Below are 21805 nucleotides of genomic sequence, written 5' to 3' on the forward strand. Positions count from 1 at the left end.
GTCCAGAAGGGATGATCTCTAACCAGAAAGGTAGGAGCCACAGTCAGTCAACAACTAGCTCTGGTCTAAGCACCTGTCTTTGGGAGTTTTCTGATTGGCAGAATGAGCAGGTGAGAGCTTTTGCACCATCTGGAGGCTGACATCATTGTGTAGACATTTTCTGAAGAGTAACTAGTTGCTAAAGGGTTTAAAGAGAGAGAGACTGCAAAACTGGGCAAAAAGTAACAAAATGAATTTGAGCAGGAACAAATGTAATCTTCGACTTTAGATACAGTAAGCAATGCTAAGGATCTGACACGGTATAGCATGGGTTCCTATGTTCCTAGTCCCCATCTAGTATTTTCATAACATACAAAATAAAAATGTTGTTGTTGTTGTTTAGTCGTTTAGTTGTGTCCGACTCTTCGTGACCCCATGGACCAGAGCACGCCAGGCACTCCTGTCTTCCTCTGCCTCCCGCAGTTTGGTCAAACTTGTGCTGGTAGCTTCGAGAGCACTGTCCAACCATCTCGTCCTCTGTCGTCCCCTTCTCCTTGTGCCCTCCATCTTTCCCAACATCAGGGTCTTTTCCAGGGAGTCTTCTCTTGTCATGAGGTGGCCAAAGTATTGGAGCCTCAACTTCATGATCTGTCCTTCCAGTGAGCACTCAGGGCTGATTTCCTTAAGAATGGATACATTTGATCTTCTTCCAGTCCATGGGACTCTCAAGAGTCTCCTCCAGCACCAGAATTCAAAAGCATCAATTCTTCGGCGATCAGCCTTCTTGATGGTCCAGCTCTCACTTCCATAAATCATAACTGGAAAAACCATAGCTTTTACTGTATGGACCTTTGTTGGCAAGGTGATGTCTTTACTTTTTAAGATGTGAAAATAATAAAACAAAAAAATAATAAAACAAAATAATAATACCTATCATTTATAGAAAAGCTTTTGGTTTTTCATTGCAGCACGCACATTATTCTAGACCTTTAATACAAGTGGCCAATAGCCCAAGTTCAGGCGGGTGGGTGGAGTCTGAAAGGAGAGAAGACAGGAATAAATGGAGAGGAGAAAAAGTCAAAGCTGGTGGAGGGGCAGAAATAGGGGGCTGATGGACAAAAACTTTCCACTGAAGAGACTGGTTAGCATGAATATAAAACTCTAAAGGCTGAATTTTCTAAATTTGCATACCAGGCAATTGTAATGGACAAACACATGGTCTCTTTCTCCTTTTAATATTATTACCGCATTTCACCACATAATGGTCGCCACTGCATAATCGTCGCACCCCCTTTCTTTGCTCCCTAAAATCAGTTCCAGAGCATTAACTGCATAATAGTGGCAGGACAACCTCAGCGCGCTTTCTCTGTGCCAGCCAAAGGCACAAGGGGGGTGGGCGGGGGGGGGGTGAAGCTGCCATGAGCAACATAAACAGAAGTCTGTTCATGAATAAAAAATGTTTCCTCGCATAATGGTCGTGCCTCAGGTTCTTCCTCACGCAATTGTCGCACCCCCTTTTTTGTAAAGAAAAATCAGCATGAAAAATGTGACCATTATGTGGTGAAATGCTGTCTTCCCACAGCACTCTTTTGGGAGGGAGGGAGAATCCTAAAGCGGAGACTTCCGGGTTAGCGCCATCGGCAATGGCAGAGTTCCTCTGACCGAGAGGAACCCGCTCCCTGAAAATCGGGTCTTGCTGCCGCGGCGAAGGCAGAGACCCCTCAAAAATCCCAGGCAGAGGAAGCCTGGGAACGTGGGATTTGGCTGACACCAAGAGCGCCTCCCCTACTCGCAGGGAAACCCCTTTTCGGGGATCCGAAGCGACGTGGGGTGAGCGGCGCGGTGTTTTGAATCGACTGCTACTTTTACGGAGTGAAGCCGCACAGCCGTTGCCAGAGAGCGCTGACTTTTTTCCTGTGGACAATTGGACTCTAAACAAGTACCCGTGAGTAGAACAGAAAATTGGACTATGAAACATTTTAATTTGGTACCGAAGCGGGAAGGTTCTAAACAGGAAGTCCGCCTTCCGCTTTTGTAAATAGACTGAAGCAAAACTTTGCAAGCTAAAGTCAGGAAAGTTGTATATAAAGGACTAAGTTTCCTTCCATTATAACCATCAAAACCCCTCTTGGAAGCAGGAGAAGAGGGGGGAAATCTTAGATTGTTCAAGCCTGCAGGAGAGAGAGTAAAGAAAGATAAATTTCCACCGCCTCAAACCTGGGAACGGGGTGTCAGAGACAGAAATTTCTGGGGAAGTTCATTGACTGTGAATGGAACGTCTTTTGACAGATAGTTAAAAAAGAGAAACATATTGATTCCAATGTTGCCTTTTGCATTCAAAAGAAACAAAATATTTGAAAAATGAAAGTAACTTTCTTTTGTTGGACCTGCTTTCAAAAGATGGATACAAATAGAAATTGTCTCCTCTAGAGGGAGCTTGTTAAACTGTTGCTGGAGTCGATCTGGGGATTTCACAGCTGTGGAGATTAAGGATCGTGAGACCAGACTCTGACCTTGGATAAAAATGTGTTTAGAATAAGTTTTGGTGCTTGCTTTTTGCAAGACAAGCGCTTTGTTGGAGCAGCTGCATGAGAAGATGGATTTGATGACTGTTGCAGTCAAAAACTTTGGACAAACAGTGAATACTCATATAGAAACCATTCAGGAACCAACCCAGGAATCTGTTTTGACAGGGCAAGTGCAAGGGCAGAAGATAATGGAGGAGGTTGCTGTTGAACCTCAAGTAACACAAATGGAGAAACCCGAGGCCCTGCAGGAGCATAAGCTGCTGTTTTTGAAGACTGAATCTGGAGTAAGTCAGATATGGAGAGAGGGAGTATTGTTTGGTTGGGAGATGGGAAGCTGGATGGATCCCCCTAGGCAGGGACGTTTTGGTTTTTGGGATGGGGTTTTGGGCCGGGGGGGTCTGGAGTTGCGGGGGCTCTTAACTTTGGAGGGACTTTGAAACATGCTTTTAAATACTTTCTGGACTACAGTGCTGACTGTGGAGAATGGGCTGTTCTGTTGAGGGGAGACGGAGATATTGTTGGGTTGGAGTCTCCCAGAGACCCACTCCTCAATGAGAAAGGAAAGAAATTAAGAAAAAGATCAACAAAAGACAAGGTAAAGTGCAGGTATAAACAAGAAGAAGATCTGCAGAAGGGACATGGAAAAGACTTAAGAGCCTCGGACATAAGATCACCAGGTTGATGGACTAGATGGAATGGACAGTAAGGACTGACTTAACCCGAGACCAGGAAGAAGAGATGTTGGATGAGGATTGGAAGAAAGTTTTTTTAAAATTTTTTTTTTTGAGAATTAGTGTAAAATTAATGAGTATTAGGAAAAATGTTGGAATGAAACTATTTGGCTTTAGTAGAAATGATATAAGGAGTTATGTATAAATAGGTATTAAGTTTTAAGTTTTAAGGTATTTTATGGTAAGATAAGGTTAAAATAAACTAAGGTAAATTGAATGACAGAATATAGTGAAAGATGGAAAGGATTTGCTGAGTTAATTAATAGGTTAGACCAGGGGTCTGCAACCCGCGGCTCCAGAGCCGCATGTGGCTCTTTTACACCTTTGCCGCGGCTCCGGGGCGGATACTAGCGAGGGGAGGAGGCGCATTGTGCGCCTCGACACTCCCCACTGTGGTGGGCACTGTACTGGCTGTGATGTCGCATGGGGGCGGTGCGTGCGTTAGTCACGCACCGTCCTGACATCACCTTCCCGGTTTTGTGGCTCCCAGGTTTTTTTTCTTCGGAAACGGGTCCAAGTGGCTCTTTTTATCTTAAAGGTTGCAGAGCCCTGGGTTAGACCGTTAAGATAAATTATTTAACAAAAATTGAGAAAGATGGAAAGAATTTGCTGAAATAATTAATTAAACTAGAATACAAAAAGGGAGGTGTGAGGAGGTCGATTAAACAAGTAAATGAAAGATAAAGATATGGAATATTGGATGTGTGTTTTAATGTTATTGTTCTTTTTTGCTGTATTGTTGTATTGGTTTTTATTTTTTATGTATTGTAATGTATGTCTTGTTAAAAATTTTTGTTGTTTTCTTTTCTTCTTTTTTCTGTAATTTTTAAACTTCTAATAAATATCATTTTTTTAAAAAAGAGAATCCTAAAGCTGGGTGAAAATTTTGCCAAAACACACATAGAAAATAAATGAGAGTTGTCAGTTCTGAATCAAATATTTCCTGGCTTATAGGTGCTTCTAATCTGCTCAAATTCAGTTACTCCCTGAATCAGCTGAAACATTTCTATGTGCCATCCTTTTTTCAGACATGGATGTTTGTTTCATATGTCCAGAAGACCAATATCCCAACCAGGATAAAAACCAATGCATTCCCCGGATTCTAAGCTACCTCTCTTACAAAGAACCTTTAGGAATCTTCCTCACCATGTCGGCGGTTTCGTTCTCTGTGATCACAGTTTTAATACTTGCAGTCTTTAGGAAGCACCAAGACACTCCCATGGTCAAAGCCAACAATCGGACCCTCACCTACGTTCTCCTCATCTCCCTCCTTCTTTGCTTCCTCTGCTCTTTGCTCTTCATTGGGCAGCCTGGAAAGGCAACCTGTCTTCTCCGACAAATGGCTTTTGGCATTGTTTTCTCCTTTTCCATTTCCACTGTTTTGGCAAAAACCATCACTGTAGTTCTAGCATTCATAGCAACCAAACCAGGATCCAGGATGAGAAAATGGGTGGGGAAAAGACTGGCGTATGGTATTGTTCTTTCTGGCTCATTGATTGAAGTGGCCATTTGCATGGTTTGGCTGGCTCATTTCCCTCCATTCCCCGATGCAGACATGCACTCTGTGAATGGGGAGATCATCATGGAATGCAATGAGGGCTCCGCTTCCATGTTCTACTCTGTACTGGGATACATGGGCTTCCTGGGCATTGCCAGTTTCACCGTGGCTTTCTTTGCCAGGAAGTTACCTGACAGTTTCAATGAAGCCAAATTCATCACCTTCAGCATGTTGGTGTTTTGCAGTGTGTGGCTGTCCTTTGTTCCAGCATATGTGAGCTCGAAAGGAAAATACATGGTAGCTGTGGAGATCTTCTCCATCTTGTCCTCCAGTGCTGGGTTACTGGGTTCTATTTTCTTCCCCAAATGCTATATCATTATTCTGAGGCCTGAGCTGAACAGCAAAGAACATTTAATAAGGAGATCATAGTTGTTGTTGTTGTTTAAGTGGCATGTCTCTGTACATAGGTACCTCGGGTTAAGAACTTAATTCATTCTGGAGGTCCGTTCTTAACCTGAAACTGTTCTTAACCTGAGGTACCATTTTAGCTAATGGGGCCTCCTGCTGCTGCCGCACCGCCGGAGCACAATTTCTGTTCTCATCCTGAAGCAAAATTCTTAACCTGAGGTACTATTTCTGGGTTAGCGGAGTCTGTAACCCGAAGCGTCTGTAACCTGAAGCGTCTGTAACCCGAGGTACCACTGTATTCTTCATTAATACATAGTTCACCAGACATGGCAAATTGGCCATGGCGGTCATTACATCTTTGATTGACACCAGTTCTTCAAGCACTTAAAAAATAATAATATTGTTATTATATTAATGTAGAAAAGGTTCAAATTTGTATGAGAGTTTCTTTCATCTGTAAAATAAAGCTTTAACACATTAACCTTTGCAAAATAATATTTCTCAAAAGCACATTCTAGAGTTAAGACATTTGCTCACAGAATCTAAGACAGATTCTGAGCCAATTGCAGACATGGGCAAAATTTGGTCCCATGAGGGACAGGCATCCATATCAGATGAGGGCAAGGCTGATATCTCAGACTTAAGAGCTTAACTTGAGTTTCATTTGAACCAGCAATGAGGACTAAATTGTGCATATTGATGCCTATCTGAATGTGCCATTGTATCCCATGAAATTCACAAGTAGAAGGCTGCTTCTCCTTTACTGGATTGGGAGAGAAATAGCCTTTGCTGGTTTAAATACTTCATACTGTGCTGAAACCTGTTCCCAAATTTCCTGGTTTTATGAGTCATCTGTGAAAAAGACTCCTGTCTTCTTCTCATTACTGTTTATAGTTTTCTCCTTGTAATTTGCCTTTTTAATTCAGAGCATTTCCACATACTTCATGTGAACAAACTTGGGTTTGGTTCTGAAAGTATGCCAAAGAGGGGATCACAAGGATCTTGGCTCATCAGGACCCTTTGCAAATTCTGGTTTGTAGTCCCTTACCGATAATGATAACAGTAATTTATTACTTGTACCCAGCCCATCTGGCTGGGTTACCCAAGCCACTCTGGGTGGCTTCCAACAGAATATAAGAGAATACACAATACATCAAACATGAAAAGCTTCCTGATCCAGGGTTGCCTTCAGATGTTTATGGGAGGTCATATAAATGCTTATCTCTTTGACTTCTGATGGGAGGGCACTACTACGCATAAGGCCCCATGCCAGGTTCCCTAATGTCATTTCTTGCAGTGAGGGAACCGCCAGAAGGCTCACAGAGCTGGACCTCAGTGTCCAGGCTGAATGAAGGAGACACTCCTTCAGGTATCCAGGGCTGAGGCCATTTAGGGCTTTAAAGGTCAGCATATATAGGATATAGAATACAGTTATTCTCAGGATATAATCTATTAGCAGGTCCTTTTAGATGAAATATATAAGGAAGATTTCTTAAAACACTTTTTCCTCTGTATGAAAAGATTCTGAGTAAAGAGCCATTGCCTGCTACATTACGGGGAACTAGTACAGTATATCTAGACCAGGGGTGGCTAGCCTGCATCATGTTGCCAGTATCTAGCCCAGCATACTGTGAGATGTTGTCTGAAAGACAAAGGCATATCTTGATTTCAGCCTCACACCACCAACTACTTTCATGATTGAGCTGAAGTTTAAAACATTATGAAAACATGAAGATAAGGGTTAAATAGGGGAAGGGTTAACGAAATATGGAAATAAATGTCTGAAAATGGTTGTAGCTCCATGGTAGAGAATATGCTCTGCAACGTAGAATTTGCTTTCCATATCAGGCCAGTGTTTCTGCCTCCATTCTGTGTGACTGGACCTGCACTCAGTCAGGGAACATTGCTGGGGTGAAAACTATAAAATAATAGCTGAGAGTAGCTGAGATTCCTGCCTTGCAGGGAGGTTGGACTAGATGACCATTGGGACCATTGGGTCTAGCTGTAAGATTCTATGATTCTCATACATTACAGTATTGTACAATATAATCTTTTGAAATAAATCATTTCTTTTTTAAAAAAAAACACCCATGTGGACGGATGTGAATGGAAGAGATAGCTGAAGCTAAAGGCAAGAGTCAACTAATGGTTGGCTGGTGCCTCAAAGATTCACTAAGGTCACGATTCACTGTTGTCTTGTTCTAGAGACGTCCCATAAGTTCCATTCATGTCCATCAGGCTTGGGTACGAAATATTCTCATAATGTAAATAAGAGTCAGGCAAAATAATTGTTTGGCTCCAGTTATTGCTGGAATAGAGCTTTCCTCACACTGAAAAGTGAATCTTACTAATGAAGCATCAAACCACATTATAATCTAAGGTAACAGAAGACATGGGGGAAATAAAGGGTTCCTTACACAGGTTCACCAATGGACATCTGCGTGGGCACTTCTGTGAACGAGGGACTGTCTTGAAAGAGGAAGACCTGAGAAACAATCTCTCCGATGACAAAATCACCCGGCTGATAATATTTGTGAGGTATAGGCAGAGGATCGTCATATATGCTGCAATTAATAGAACACACCTTGCCCACACTATAAGGGAGCATTACAAGAAGCAGCACTATTGCTGCTGTGATCCTGGAGAGCAAATGTGTCCTCAGGACGGAGACGACCACAGTTTGCATTCTCCCCTTGATGCATTCTCTGGAAGCATGAGTTTCGTAGCAGGCTTTCATGAATGGCGGAGGACTCAGCATGTACAGATTGAAAGCCTGGTCTCCACACTTAAGCCCCTTTCAAATGGGCAAAAATGTTCCAATCCCCGCCTTGCAAAATATGGAAGTTGCAGAAGAATGACCAGTATGAAAAGTATTACAAAACACTAGTCCAAAATAACATGGGGGGCACTAAGGTGTACGTGGCTGGATTTGAGATGTGTTATTTAAGACTAAGAAACTCTGAATTGGATGATTAGCTGCAGAAAAAGAAAGAACGGGGCACATAATTCCTCACTGTGCAGTCTTTTTGTTTTAGATTATAGCAGAATCAGCTGGCCAAAGCACACCTTAACATACAAGGAGGCAAAAGACAGAACACTTTGTAACCCCAGACCATTTATGAACAACATGTGGCGTTTATAGGATTTCCACATGTTGTTATTGTTGATCTTGTTAGTGGACTCTGGAAATCTACTGAGATTCAGGAAGGAAAGCAGTAATTTTGGCAATGATTTTTGAGATAATCACATCCTCAGTGGATTGGTAACTTTTGACCAACCAGTGTGGTGTAGTGGTTAAGAGCGGTAGTCTTGTAATCTGGGAAACTGGGTTCGCCTCTCTGCTCCTCCACATGCAACTGCTGGGTGACCTTGGGCCAGTCACGCTTCTCTGAAGTCTCTCAGCCCCACTCACCTCACAGAGTGTTTGTTGTGGGGGAGGAAGGGAAAGGAGATTGTTAGCCGCTTTGAGACTCCTTAAAGGGAGTGAAAGGCGGGATATCAAATCCAAACTCCTCCTCCTCTTCTTCTTCTTCTTCTTCTTCTTCTTCTTCTTCTTCTTCTTCTTTTGAGATGTCACAATAAGGCAACAGAGGAACCAGAGACCAAATTGCAAATATGCGCTGGATTATGGAGAAAGCTTGAGAGTTCCAGAAAGATGTCTGCTTCTGCTTCATTGACTATGCAAAAGCCTTTGACTGTGTCAACCACAGCAAACTATGGCAAGTTCTTAAAGAAATGGGAGTGCCTGATCACCTCATCTGTCTCCTGAGAAACCTCTATGTGGGACAAGAAGCTACAGTTAGAACTGGATATGGAACAACTGATTGGTTCAAAATTGGGAAAGGAGTACCACTGTATATTGGCTGTATTTTGTCTCCCTGTTTATTTAACTTACATGCAGAATTCAGCATGCAAAAGGCTGGGCTGGATGAACCCTAACCGCAATTAAGATTGCTGAAAGAAATATCAACAACCTCAGATATGCACATGACACAACCTTGATGGCAGAAAGTGAGGAGGAATTAAAGAACCTTTTAATGAGGGTGAAAGAGGAGAGGGCAAAATATGGTCTGAAGCTCAACATAAAAAAAACTAAGATCATGGCCACTGGTCCCATCACCTCCTGGCAAATAGAAGGTGAAGAAATGGAGGCAGTGAGAGATTTTACTTTCTTGGGCTACATGATCACTGCAGATAGTGACAGTACTCACAAAATTAAAAGATGACTGCTTCTTGGGAGAAAAGCAATGACAAACCTAGACAGCATCTTAAAAAGGAGAGACATCACCTGGCCGACAAAGGTCCATATAGTTAAAGCTATGGTTTTCCCAGTAGTGATGTAAAGAAGTGAGACCATAAAGAAGGCTGATTGCCGAAGAATTGATGCTTTTGAATTCTGGTGCTGAAGGAGACTCTTGAGAGTCCCATGGACTGCAAGAATATCAAACGTATCCATTCTGAAGGAAATCAGCCCTGAGTGCTCACTGGAAGGACAGATCCTGAAGCTGAGGCTCCAATCCTTTGGCCACCTCATGAGAAGAGAAGATTCCCTAGAAAAGACCCTGATGTTGGGAAAATTGGAGGGTGCAAGGAGAAGGGGACGACAGAGGACAAGATGGCTGGACAGTGTTCTCAAAGCGACTAACATGAGCTTGACCAAAGTGTGGGAGGCAGTGGAAGACAGGAGGGCCTGGCGTGCTCTGGTCCATGGGGTCACGAAGAGGCCGACACAACTGAACAACAACAAATAACGCGACAAAACAGTTTATATGCCCATTAACAAAAACCCTACAAGTGTTATTTTCTGCTTTGAAGAGGAAGAGACATGCCCTGATAGATGCAGGCTACCTTTGGCCAAGGAAAGAGCAGAATCAGTCACAGACAAAATCATGTACAGTGGTACCTCGGGTTACAGATGCTTCAGGTTACAGACTCTGCTAACCCAGAAATAGTACCTCGGGCTAAGAACTTTGCTTCAGGATGAGAACAGAAATTGCACGGTGGCAGCAGGAGGCCCCATTAGCAAAAGTGGTACCTCAGATTAAGAACAGTTTCAGCTTAAGAATGGACCTCCAGAATGAATTAAGTTCTTAACCCGAGTTACCACTGTATATTTCATATACAAATATGGTCCTGGTGAGACATGACTTGGTTACATCAGGACTGATCTGTTGCAATACAGGCTGTGTGGGCTGCCAGTTAATTATGTTTGGGAAGTCAACTGGTATAATATTACAGAGGCTAGAATTTTGAATAAAACCAGAAATTGAGGTTAGGTGACTCAGTCTTTGCAACAGTTTCCCTAACTTGGGAAGTGGTTTAGAATCACTAAAACTACTTAATATTGAGTGTGGCCAGTCTTCAAGCAGACTGATACGTCAATGTGAGCTTCTTCCATCTAGTATGGTGAAACCAGCATTAAAACGGATAATCTCCTTGTACTCCACTTTCACTACTATCCCTTGGGAGGTTAGATTGCAATACATAGAGCATGCCCCAATTTCCAGGTGGCCATACAAAATAAAATCCAGCATTTATAAAATAATATGGCAGTGAAAAGTTAGTCTAGAATTTTGTCCTTGATATGTGAATTTATCTGTGGATTATCCCCCATCCAGTGGGCGATGAGCATAAAACAGCCTCTATGGAGTTTGAAATGTTATAAACCAAAACTCTGGCCTGCTAACCCTGTCATGGTCTGTTATAAATTATTTCCCTCCGAATTATTTTTATTAATTATTACAAATCAAATCAAACCAAATTAATTTGATTTAATACAATTCCTTAAGATCAGGTTTCCCACTCCTGTTACAGACGTATCATCATCACCATTTCCTCACATTGCCGCATCATTTCTTACTTAGAGTCCAGTTGACACCCTTCACTTGCTGTTAAACCATTCTTCCAGCTGGCCGCTTTTTTCACCTTGCAAACAGCACCTCCATTACATCTTATAAAAAAGCAATCCCTTTCCCGTATGTCTAGTCCTTCATATACATTGTGGTTCCTGACCTTGTGTGCGGGGAAAGTTAATGACTATCTTCCACTGTTCAACTATTTGCAGTGTTTATATGGTTGGTATAATGTTTACCGATCAGCGTACGAGCTGCAGCCATAAATAACTCACAGAATGCATATGCAAACGCTATTAAAATTCTGCTCTGGAGTTCTTCCTCAGCACACAGTTAAAACAAACTCTTTTCTCAAATTCAGCCTCTTTGCCACATCTGGTTGACAGCAGTTCATTCTCTCCCTGCATTCAACAGCAGTCCAGGGGAGGTCCCACCCATCTGCCAATCATCTGACATCTTAAAGATGCCGCATGATTGCCAAATGGGCTCTCCAGCCCACCAATTAATGCTGGCCCAGGATGGTGGGGGAACATACTGCCAAAGCAGGATTAAACTCCACACACACACACACACACACACACTGGCCGATGTGCACTTCCATCCTCCATTCTGTGGGGTTAGGGTACATCAGCCAATTTTCCATGGGGACTCACTGGCACCTCAAGGCTAAGGGAGCTGTCCAGAGTTTGGTGCTGAAATTTTCCCAAGAACAGCACTTTCTCATACTCTGAACTTAGGGCACATGAGCTACTTGGCCGTCACTGCACCACCCAAATGAGAAGCACCATCAACTTCATCATTATTTGGGGCAGGGGTAAAAGGGCGACAGGGTGTGTTCTGCATCCTCACTGCAGCTTTTCAAAACCTCCCCCCTTTCCATTCCCAGCCACTCTATCCAATGCAAGAGTCTGCAACCCAAAGGGAAAACTCAGCCCTCCACGTACTCAGAATAAGGAGGGATTGAACTCCTTCACATCAGCTTGTGCAGGGTGTGTGTGTGTGTGTGTGTGTGTGTGTGTGTGTCCCACTTTCTGCAGGATTTGGAAGAGCCAGCCAGTTCCCAGGTGGGACTCGCTGGCACACCCAAACCAAGCAGGATTGAAAGTTTCATCTTGCTTTCTGCAGGGTTTGGCCATGCCAGCCAGTTCCCGGCAGGAATAGCGGGCATGACATAACCAAGTACAATTGAGCTCCCTGCAAGTCAGTCAATGTTGGGGTGTGAAGGAGAGGTCCCCCCGCCACCTCTAATCCAGTTTATGACAATTCACCCCCTGTCTGCTCCAACTGAGCCTGCCAGTCCAAGAGGAGCCCGGACAGCTCTGAAACTGTCCAGCCAGAAACACTCAGGATTGTATCTAATGCTAGTAGGTCTGCTTAGACTCACTGAAAATAATGCTCATTTTGGGGACTGGGTCTACTCTGAGTATAACTAGCATTGAATATAGCCTGTGAATCAGGGCCCATGAGGGTTGTGGCCTGGGGAGAGTTTCAAGGACCAGACAGAGTCCAGTTCAGTCCCTGGGGCTATTTCCCCAGCCTTGGCCTAATGCATTAAAGCAAGAGAATCCAACATTTTATGGAAGATGATTTTGGTCTTTTGCACATACATAAAGCACTTTTGTCATTGTAGGAATGGCCTAGCTGGATTAGAAGAGACCATCATCTAGGTTGGCAATCCTTCATAAAAGGATTTTCTGATCTACATTAAATCAAAGTTCCTTTCTGCCTTGGTAAGTGCCCTAGTGTCAAACTGTCTAACTGAATGCTGCTCTTGCCACCTGGAGCACTCTCTCCTAGCGGCATCTCCCCAGAGCAAAAGCCATGTCAAGACCCTGTAATTAGACATAATTGATGGAGAGCCCTCATTGTCGTCACATATGCCGTGTGCAGTTGCAATTAGGAGCAATTGTCACAGATCCAGCAATCATAATTGTACTTGACATTCAGTATTGCAACTAGTTAGTTTATTTTAAACTTTGCTGTGTGTGCAATTTTCTGTCCGGCATTGTAAACAGCGTTTCGATTTTACCTGGTATTAACGGCAACCTGTGTTTATCTGGACACGGTACTTTCCACCTTGTGCCAAATCCCAAAGGGGCAACTCCCCAAAGCACACGGCAAGACAAAGCTGTGATTGTCAGGGAGCCAGCAGAAAGCGCAATTAAAGCCGGCAGCCAGCTTTCTAATTATGAAATAAACTTTGGCAAGCAGCTAATAATCAAGTTCCTGCAGAGAAGGAAACCTGCTCTTCTCTCTCTGGGACGCATCTGCTGTCTCTGACATGTCATATCAGCATCTCACTGGGCCCAGAAGCACCCTGGCAGAGCTGATCAACAACACAAAAAGTTTCTCACTCAGCCAGGCAAATATCCTATGTGTATCAAATCACACTGAAATGCTTAAAATTTGAACACTAAGTTTGGACTGGTCCATTAAAGTGGGGCTGTCTCTGAAAAGTATTTGGAAACTGCATCTAGCCTGGGATGCTGTGGTCGGGCTGTGGACCAGGGCCATTTCCTGGAGAAGGGGACTCCACTGCTCAAACTATCTCATTGGCTGCCAGTACATTTGCAGGCACAATTCAAAGTACCCATAATGATACTTAATGTTCTAAGCAGCATAGGACCAGGATTTTGGAAAGACCATCTCCTCCTAGACCAACCTAGTTGCACAATCACCCACCCCCCTTTTACTACCATGATTACAAGGTGGTTTTAAAAGGTTACTATTCTGTATTAGGTGATCTTGAGTACACATAAAATCTCACTCTTTTAGCTATGACATCATCACTGAACATCTGTGTTCCTTGCAAGACAGCTCTTCAGCATAAAGTACAGATTTACACAGCATCACCTAGTAGGATTGCCATCTTTTTACCTGTGTGCCATGTTCTCTGCTTTTCGAGAATCTTCAAATATTGCAGGTGACAATGTTTGTGAAAAACATCACCTGGTGATTTATACAGAGCACACAACTCTGAATGTCACAGGAGCATGTTACGACTCTCCTGAGTTAATTGTGGGATGTATAATCAAGGTCTGTGCATGGATTCTGGTCAAATCTCATATTCCAGACAAAATGGGGCCAACTTGTGTTGAGCCGGGATTTGGCCTGAGTGTGTTGAGGCAGCCCTGTATTGTGCCCACCCAGAGAGATCTAGGGCTGCCCTGAGGTTGGCAGGTGGGTGGCAAGGAGGGAGTGAAGACACAGGCTGGCAGCCTGACCCTGGCTTCTTTCTCCCTCCTGACTGCAGGTTTAACTAATTAAAGACTGTGCAAGTCCCCTGACTTGGTTTGGGGCCCAGATCCAGGTTGATCTTGGGTTGGGTAGAGGCCACTCTCAAGTGCGGGATTGGGACTTAGATCAGGTCAGCGACTGATTCTGAGATATGGCACACAACGTGGACTGTTGTTTTGCTGAACTGCTGCAAGTGATTACTTGCATAGCATAATCCTCTGAGTTCACTCAGAGCCCTGTAATCATTGCAAATTCCTAGGTTTCATGATCAATATTGCCAAATCCCAAGTGGATTTTTTTCCCAGGTCATAAACACAATTAATAATACAGTCAGGAAAAATATATATTTAATGAAACTGTGCCACTCAAAGTTAGTGAAAAACTTCTTTTTTAATAAACAACAACTACTGCTGGTGGTGGTCATGTCAAATATGTCATCAAAATGGAAGCACCTCTGTAGGAATCTGCCTGGAAGCATCCCAAACTTTGTTACTAAACTGTAACTGCAAAAACAAAACTGCCCATAAACCCAGTGGCGTAGCGTGGGGGGTGCAGGGGGAGCCGGCCGCACCGGGCGCAACATCTGGGGGTTAGGGTTAGGGGGCGCAAATCCACGGGTTAGGGGGCGCAAATTACTTGCCTTGCCCCGGGTGCTGACAACCCACGCTACGCCACTGCATAAACCTTATTCCACACCCAGTAAGTGTGGGACGCCTTTGCCTGGCAGTGCTGGGACCATAGATTGAAGTAAAATGCTGGGCAAGGCTTTGCCCAATATCTTGTCCATGTGATGGGCTGATGGGATAAAAGCTGTCCCATGAGCCCTTGGAAAGGGGTGAGGAAAGTGGGATCGAGTCTTCATCCTCTACCAGGCAGCAGCGGAGTGGCACACATACCGTGCACCCAGGGGCGAATTGTGGTGCGGCAATGATCCGCCAGGGGGGATTTTGTCACACCCCTCTGGGGTGACACCCAGGGTGGCCTGCCCCCACTGCACCCTCCTTCCTATGCCCCTGCCACCAGATGCTGCTGCTGTGCCATCAGACTCTGGCACTGATGGAAGTTCAAGTGAGTCTTCTTCCTAAGAGGAGGAAGCCATGAAGAAGAATTTGAGCTTTTGGCACACAAAGGCCACTATCCCAAGATTATCAGGGAATGCTTGGCATAGGGGTTTGGAGCTTACCTCAGCCCTGGCATTCATACTGGCCTTTGTTTGGCACCCTGAGGAAGAGTGACTATGCTGCCACTTCAAAACTGATGCTTCCGATGCATCCTTATGCCTCTGTGGTGTCAGCTGTACAGATTCACAGATTCACAGAATCATAGAATTAAGAGTTGGAAGAGGCCTCATTGGCCATCTGGTCCAACCCCCTGCAATGCCAGAATATGACTCAGAGTTATCAGGGTTCCTAAATGTTCAAAGACTGATCAATGGGGCAGGGCCACTAGCATCTTGCTCTGACTCTGTCCTGTTGTGGCCCATGTCCTCTCTGGGACATGCGTGGGATTTTGAACTTGCAGCCCACTGTTGGCAGCCAGCTGTTCAATCACCAGAATGGATCAGGGTTAACCAGGTTTCAGGTGGCTGGGGTACTTGGAGTAGTCCTGGGGCCTTGGGGCAGCCCCCTAAGGAGTGTGGGACTCATTCTTTTCGAATTGGCACTGCTGCTACTCCTGCTGCTTCCTGGGGGCTTATTGATGAGCAGATAGTGGCCATGGCCCATTGGCAATTGGGTGCATTCCAAAGCTAGGTCCTACCCTCCCTAGGGGCACCAGGCTGCCAGTCATTCCACTTCTTTTTCAGGCTGTAAACAGGTGTGGATCATTGGTCACAGTGTAGTGTACTGGGCAGAACAACATGCAGGGTTGAAGCTGTGGTCTCACCAGCTCTGCATCCAGCTCTTTGGGTTAAGCTGCTAGTCACTCAGCTTAGCAAGTTCTATCTGTGTACATGGAAGACTATTGACTTAGAGTTGGCCATTTATAAAGACGTTGTTCGATTGTCTGACAGCCACATGGTCATATTGGTTGCAACAATGCCTTTGGAGGGGACCTTGGACCTCGCAGAAGGTGGATATGGGACAATGGCGACTCACCAAGGCAGTGGCACGTGTTGTAATGGCACAGGGGGCCTGGTCATCTGTCACCCCCTGATCAAGTTGGGCTTGCAGACTTGTTTCACCTGGCTGGAGTTCACCTGTTAGAAAGTGACATTTGTTGGAAGATTTTTGTTCAGGCCTTTTGGATTGGTTGTGGGGGCAGGTTGGCGAGAGTCGGACCACAGTAGGTCCTCCCTTGTGGCAGAATTGGCAATGGATCAACATAGTATGGGGGGATCAATATAGTATAGGGTGATCTATAAGGGGCTTGGGGGGGTTGACCACAGCACTCCCAAACTTGGGTTGGGGTCTCCGCCTGGTTGGAATCTGCACCCTGGTTGCCCAGTGAGACCTTGTTTGCTTGGCTTGAACCATGGGAAGGTTCAACACTGGCTGACTCCCATGGAACAGGTATGGGGTGGTTCAAACCCGGCGGATCCATTCCATCAACATGACGTTTGTGGAATGAGGGACTGATCCTAGGACTCAATGCCATGCCAACCCTTAACCTGCCTGCTGCTGTCAATCATAATAATAATAATAATAATAATAATAATAATAATTTATTATTTATACCCCGCCCATCTGGCTGGGCCTCCCCAGCCACTCTGGGTGGCTTCCATAAAAACCAAAAATACAGTAAAATATCACACGTTAAAACTTCCCTGAACAGGGCTGCCTTAAGATGTCTCCTGAATGTCAGGTAGTTGTTTATCGCTTTGACATCTGCTGGAAGGGTGTTCCACAGGGCGGGCGCCACTACCGAGAAGGCCCTCTGCCTGGTTCCCTGTAGCTTTGCTTCTCGCAGTGAGGGAGCCGCCAGAAGGCCCTCGGCGCTGGACCTCAGCGTCCGGGCAGACTGATGGGGGTGGAGACGCTCCTTCAGGTATACTGGACCGAGGCCGTTTAGGGCTTTAAAGGTCAGCACCAACACTTTGAATTGTGCTCGGAAACGTACTGGGAGCCAATGCAGGTCTTTCAAGACCGGTGTTATATGGTCTCGGCGGCCGCTCCCAGTCACCAGTCTAGCTGCCGCATTTTGGATTAGTTGTAGTTTCCGCGTCACCTTCAAAGGTAGCCCCACGTAGAGCGCATTGCAGTAGTCCAAGCGGGAGATAACCAGAGCATGCACCACTCTGGCGAGACAGTCCGCGGGCAGGTAGGGTCTCAGCCTGCGTACCAGGTGGAGCTGGTAAACAGCTGCCCTGGACACAGATTTGACCTGTGCCTCCATGGACAGCTGTGAGTCCAAAATGACTCCCAGGCTGCGCACCTGGTCCTTCAGGGGCACAGTTACCCCATTCAGGACCAGGGAATCCTCCACACCTGCCCGCCTCCTGTCCCCCAAAAACAGTACTTCTGTCTTGTCAGGATTCAACCTCAATCTGTTAGCCGCCATCCATCCTCCAACCGCCTCCAGACACTCACACAGGACCTTCACCGCCTTCACTGGTTCTGATTTAAAAGAGAGGTAGAGCTGGGTGTCATCCGCATACTGATGAACACCCAGCCCAAACCTCCTGATGATCTCTCCCAGCGGCTTCATATAGATGTTAAAAAGCATGGGGGAGAGGACAGAACCCTGAGGCACCCCACAAGTGAGGGCCCAAGGGTCTGAACACTCATCCCCCACCACCACTTTCTGAACACGGCCCAGGAGGAAGGAGCGGAACCACTGTATAACAGTGCCCCCAGCTCCCAGCCCCTCAAGACGGTCCAGAAGGATGCTATGGTCGATGGTATCAAACGCCGCTGAGAGATCCAGCAGAACTAGGAAACAGCTCTCACCTTTGTCCCTAGCCCGCCGGAGATCATCAACCAGTGCGACCAAGGCAGTTTCAGTCCCATGATGAGGCCTGAATCCCGACTGGAAGGGATCCAAATGGTCCGCTTCTTCCAGGCGTGCCTGGAGTTGTTCGGCAACCGCTCGCTCAATCACCTTGCCCAGGAATGGAAGATTTGAGACTGGGCGATAGTTGGCCATCGTGGCCGCATCTAAAGATGGTTTTTTAAGAAGCGGTTTAATAACCGCCTCTTTCAGCGGGTCTGGGAAGGCTCCCTCACGGAGGGAAGCATTCACCACCCCACGAAGCCCATCGCCCAGTCCTTCCCGGCTAGCTTTTATAAGCCAGGATGGGCAAGGATCCAGGAGACAGGTGGTTGGTTTCACTCGTCCAAGCAGCCTGTCCACATCCTCGGAGGTAACAGATTGAAATTGATCCCACTCAACTTGACTAGACAGAACTCTAGCACTCTCCCGCCCCGGCCCTGCTCCCACGGTGGAGTCTACTTCTTCCCGAATCTGGGCGATTTTATCTGCAAAAAACTTTGCAAAATCATTGCAGGAGAACATGTGGCCCGTACTGGGCCCCGATGTTGCAGGTGGTTCCGCTAAATTGTGAACCACCTGAAAAAGTCTCCTGCTGCTGTTTTCTGCAGATGCAATAGAGGCGGTGAAGAAATTCTTCTTCGCCGTCGCTATCGCCACTTGGTAGGCTCGACGTTGAGCTCTAACCTGTGTCCGGTCAGATTCGGAATGAGTTATCCGCCACCGGCGCTCTAGCCGTCTCAACGATTGTTTCATTGCCCTCAGATCCGTGGAAAACCACGGGGCTGTCCGGGCTCCATGCAATCGGAGAGGGCGCTTCGGAGCCAAACAGTCAATAGCCCTGGTTAACTCCACATTCCAGCGGGCCACCAGGGAATCGGCTGAAAGGCCATCAACATGGGATAAAGCATCCCCTACCACTCTCTGGAAACCATTTGGATCCATTAAGTGGCGGGGGCGGACCATCCGAATTGGTCCCACCTCCCTGCAGAGGGGATGGGTCGCAGAGAAGTCCAGTTGCACCAGGAAGTGATCTGACCATGGCACTTCTTTCATTTCGCTTTTACTCAGTGTCAGATCACCAACATCCATAGAGGTAAACACCAGGTCCAAGGCATGTCCACGGCTATGGGTTGGGCCAGACTTATTCAGGGACAGCCCCATGGAGGCCATGCTTTCCACGAAGTCCCGAGCGGCCCCTTGTAAGGTCGTGTCGGCATGGATGTTAAAATCCCCTAGGACGACCAGGCTAGGTGTCTCCAGGAGAACATCCGCCACGACCTGAAGCAGCTCGGGCAGGGAATCCTTGGTGCAGCGGGGAGGTCGGTACACCAAAAGGAATCCTGTACTGCCCCTATTGCCCAACTTCCAGAACATGCACTCAGAAAACTGGGTCTTCCCAATAGGACGCCTGGTGCAAACTAATGACTTCCTAAAAATCACTGCAACCCCCCCTCCCCGCCCACGTGACCTGGGTTGCTGTGCGTAAGAGAAACCTGGTGGACAAGCAGCGGCAAGGACAGGCCCATCTGCTTCATCCAACCAAGTCTCTGTTACACATGCCAGGTCAAATCCTCCATCCATGATCAAGTCATGGATGGCAGTGGTCTTACGAATCATTGACCTGGCATTGCACAGCAGCACCTTCAGGTCACGTGGGTATCCCTTGCTGATTCTAGTATCCATCCGGACAGGACCAGACCCGGAGGCAGGGATAGTCCTCAGACAACGACTAAACCTGCCTCCTCTGTAATGACATGGTCTGGTCTTAGCGTAACTCCTCCTCCTACCCGTGATCACTGAGATCGGTTGTCCCAGTGCATCCCCCCCTGTGGAACATGCCCCAGCCATTTTGTGGGCTGGGGCCCACTCCCCGGCAGCCCTGAACCCTCCCCCTAAAAACAAAATAACACCTTAAACAAACAAACAAAACCAATAAAACAATACAAACAAAAAAATGTAAAAATTACAAAAACATCAAAATAAAAAAATAATAATTCCCCAAGCCCAACCAAACATCCATCCCACCCCCACCCCCCACATACAAAAAATCCAAAGAAAATTTTTAAAAAACATTTTAAAAACACTCTGTGCCTCTCCGGCAGTAACAACTGTCCTAGTGAGGCTTGTCAGGCCCCGCCCCGGGCCAGGTGGTAAGTGGCAGGGAGGAGCAGGGCCCTCAGGCGCTCACTCAGGGGACTCCTCCTGGGCAGCAGGCAGCAAGCAGCACGCAGTCCTTGTGAGGCTTCAGGCCCCGCCCCAGGCCAGATGGTAAGTGGCAAAAGCAGGGCCCACAAGCACTCACTCAGGGAGTCTTCCTGGGCAGCAGGCCGCAAGCAGCACACAGTCCTTATGAGGCCCCAGGCCCCGCCCCAAGCCAGATGGTAAGTGGCAAAGATTTGGCCTGATTCTATCCCATCACAGTTGTACAGTATGGTTATTTTGCTGCTCTCATGGGTCTCATGTATACATCTGTGGTATTTCACTATATATTTCTATTAGTTCCTCCTCATCTAATGGATCAGATTTATGCATCTGAACAAAATGAATATTTCAATGACATAATATTAATACATTCACCTCATTATGCCCAGGATAATAAATATTCAAAGAAATCTGGAAGTTAATGTATCATTTCATTTTTTTCAGACATGGACCATTGCTTCAAATGCCCAGATCAATTTCCAAACAAGGTTTGAGTTCAATGCATTCCCAAGAACCCAATATTCTCTCATTCTCAGAACCTATGGGGATCACTTGATATTTTTTGGCTCTGCCTTTTTCTCCGAGTTTGTCTTTGGTGTTGGAGTCTTCCCTAAGCACTGGAATGCTCCCATTGTCAAAGCCAGAATTTGGACCTCACCTACATTCTGCTCTTCCTCCCTGATGCTCTGCTTTCTCTGCTCCTTGCTGTTCCTTGGCTGGCCTTACATAGTAATCTACTAAACAGGACAAACTGCATTTGGAATAACCCTCTTGGTGGTGGTTTCATGGATACGAGCAAAAACAATAGTGGTGGTTCTGGTTTTCATGGCCACGAAACCAGGATCCAGGATGAGGAAATGGGTGGGGGAAAGACTGACCAACTCTATTCTTCTTGGCTGCTCTTTCATACCAGTCATTTTTTGTGCTATATGGCTCTTTATTGCTCCTCCACTTCCAAGCTTTGCCATGCGCACTTCAGCAGAAGAAATAATAGTGGAATGCAATGAATGGTGTCTTATAATGATTTATTGGGTCTAGGGGGCTTGGGACTTCTGACCATTGCCAGATCTATTGCGGCTTTCCTTACCAGGAATATTTAGCCTCAACATATTATAAAACCACAGTAAAACATTAAACATTAAAAACTAATGAAAATAATAAGGAGTTGTCAGGCAGTTTCAATGAAGCTCTGCTTTTCACTCTGGTCACAGCCTTGGTCCTTGGTGTCTTCTCTAAGAATGGGGACACTCCCATTGTCAAAGCCAACAACCGGGACCTCACCTACACTCTGCTCCTTGCCCTCTTGCTCTGCTTCCTCTGCTCCTTGCTCTTCATTGGCCAGCCTCACCCGGTGAGCTGCTCTTTACGACAACCGGCCTTTGACATCATCTTCTCTATTGTGGTGTCTTGTGTCTTGGCCAAAACCATCACGGTGGTTCT

Source organism: Podarcis bocagei, assembly GCF_964188305.1.
Source record: "Podarcis bocagei genome assembly, chromosome: W".
In the NCBI taxonomy this organism is placed as follows: Eukaryota; Metazoa; Chordata; class Lepidosauria; order Squamata; family Lacertidae; genus Podarcis; species Podarcis bocagei.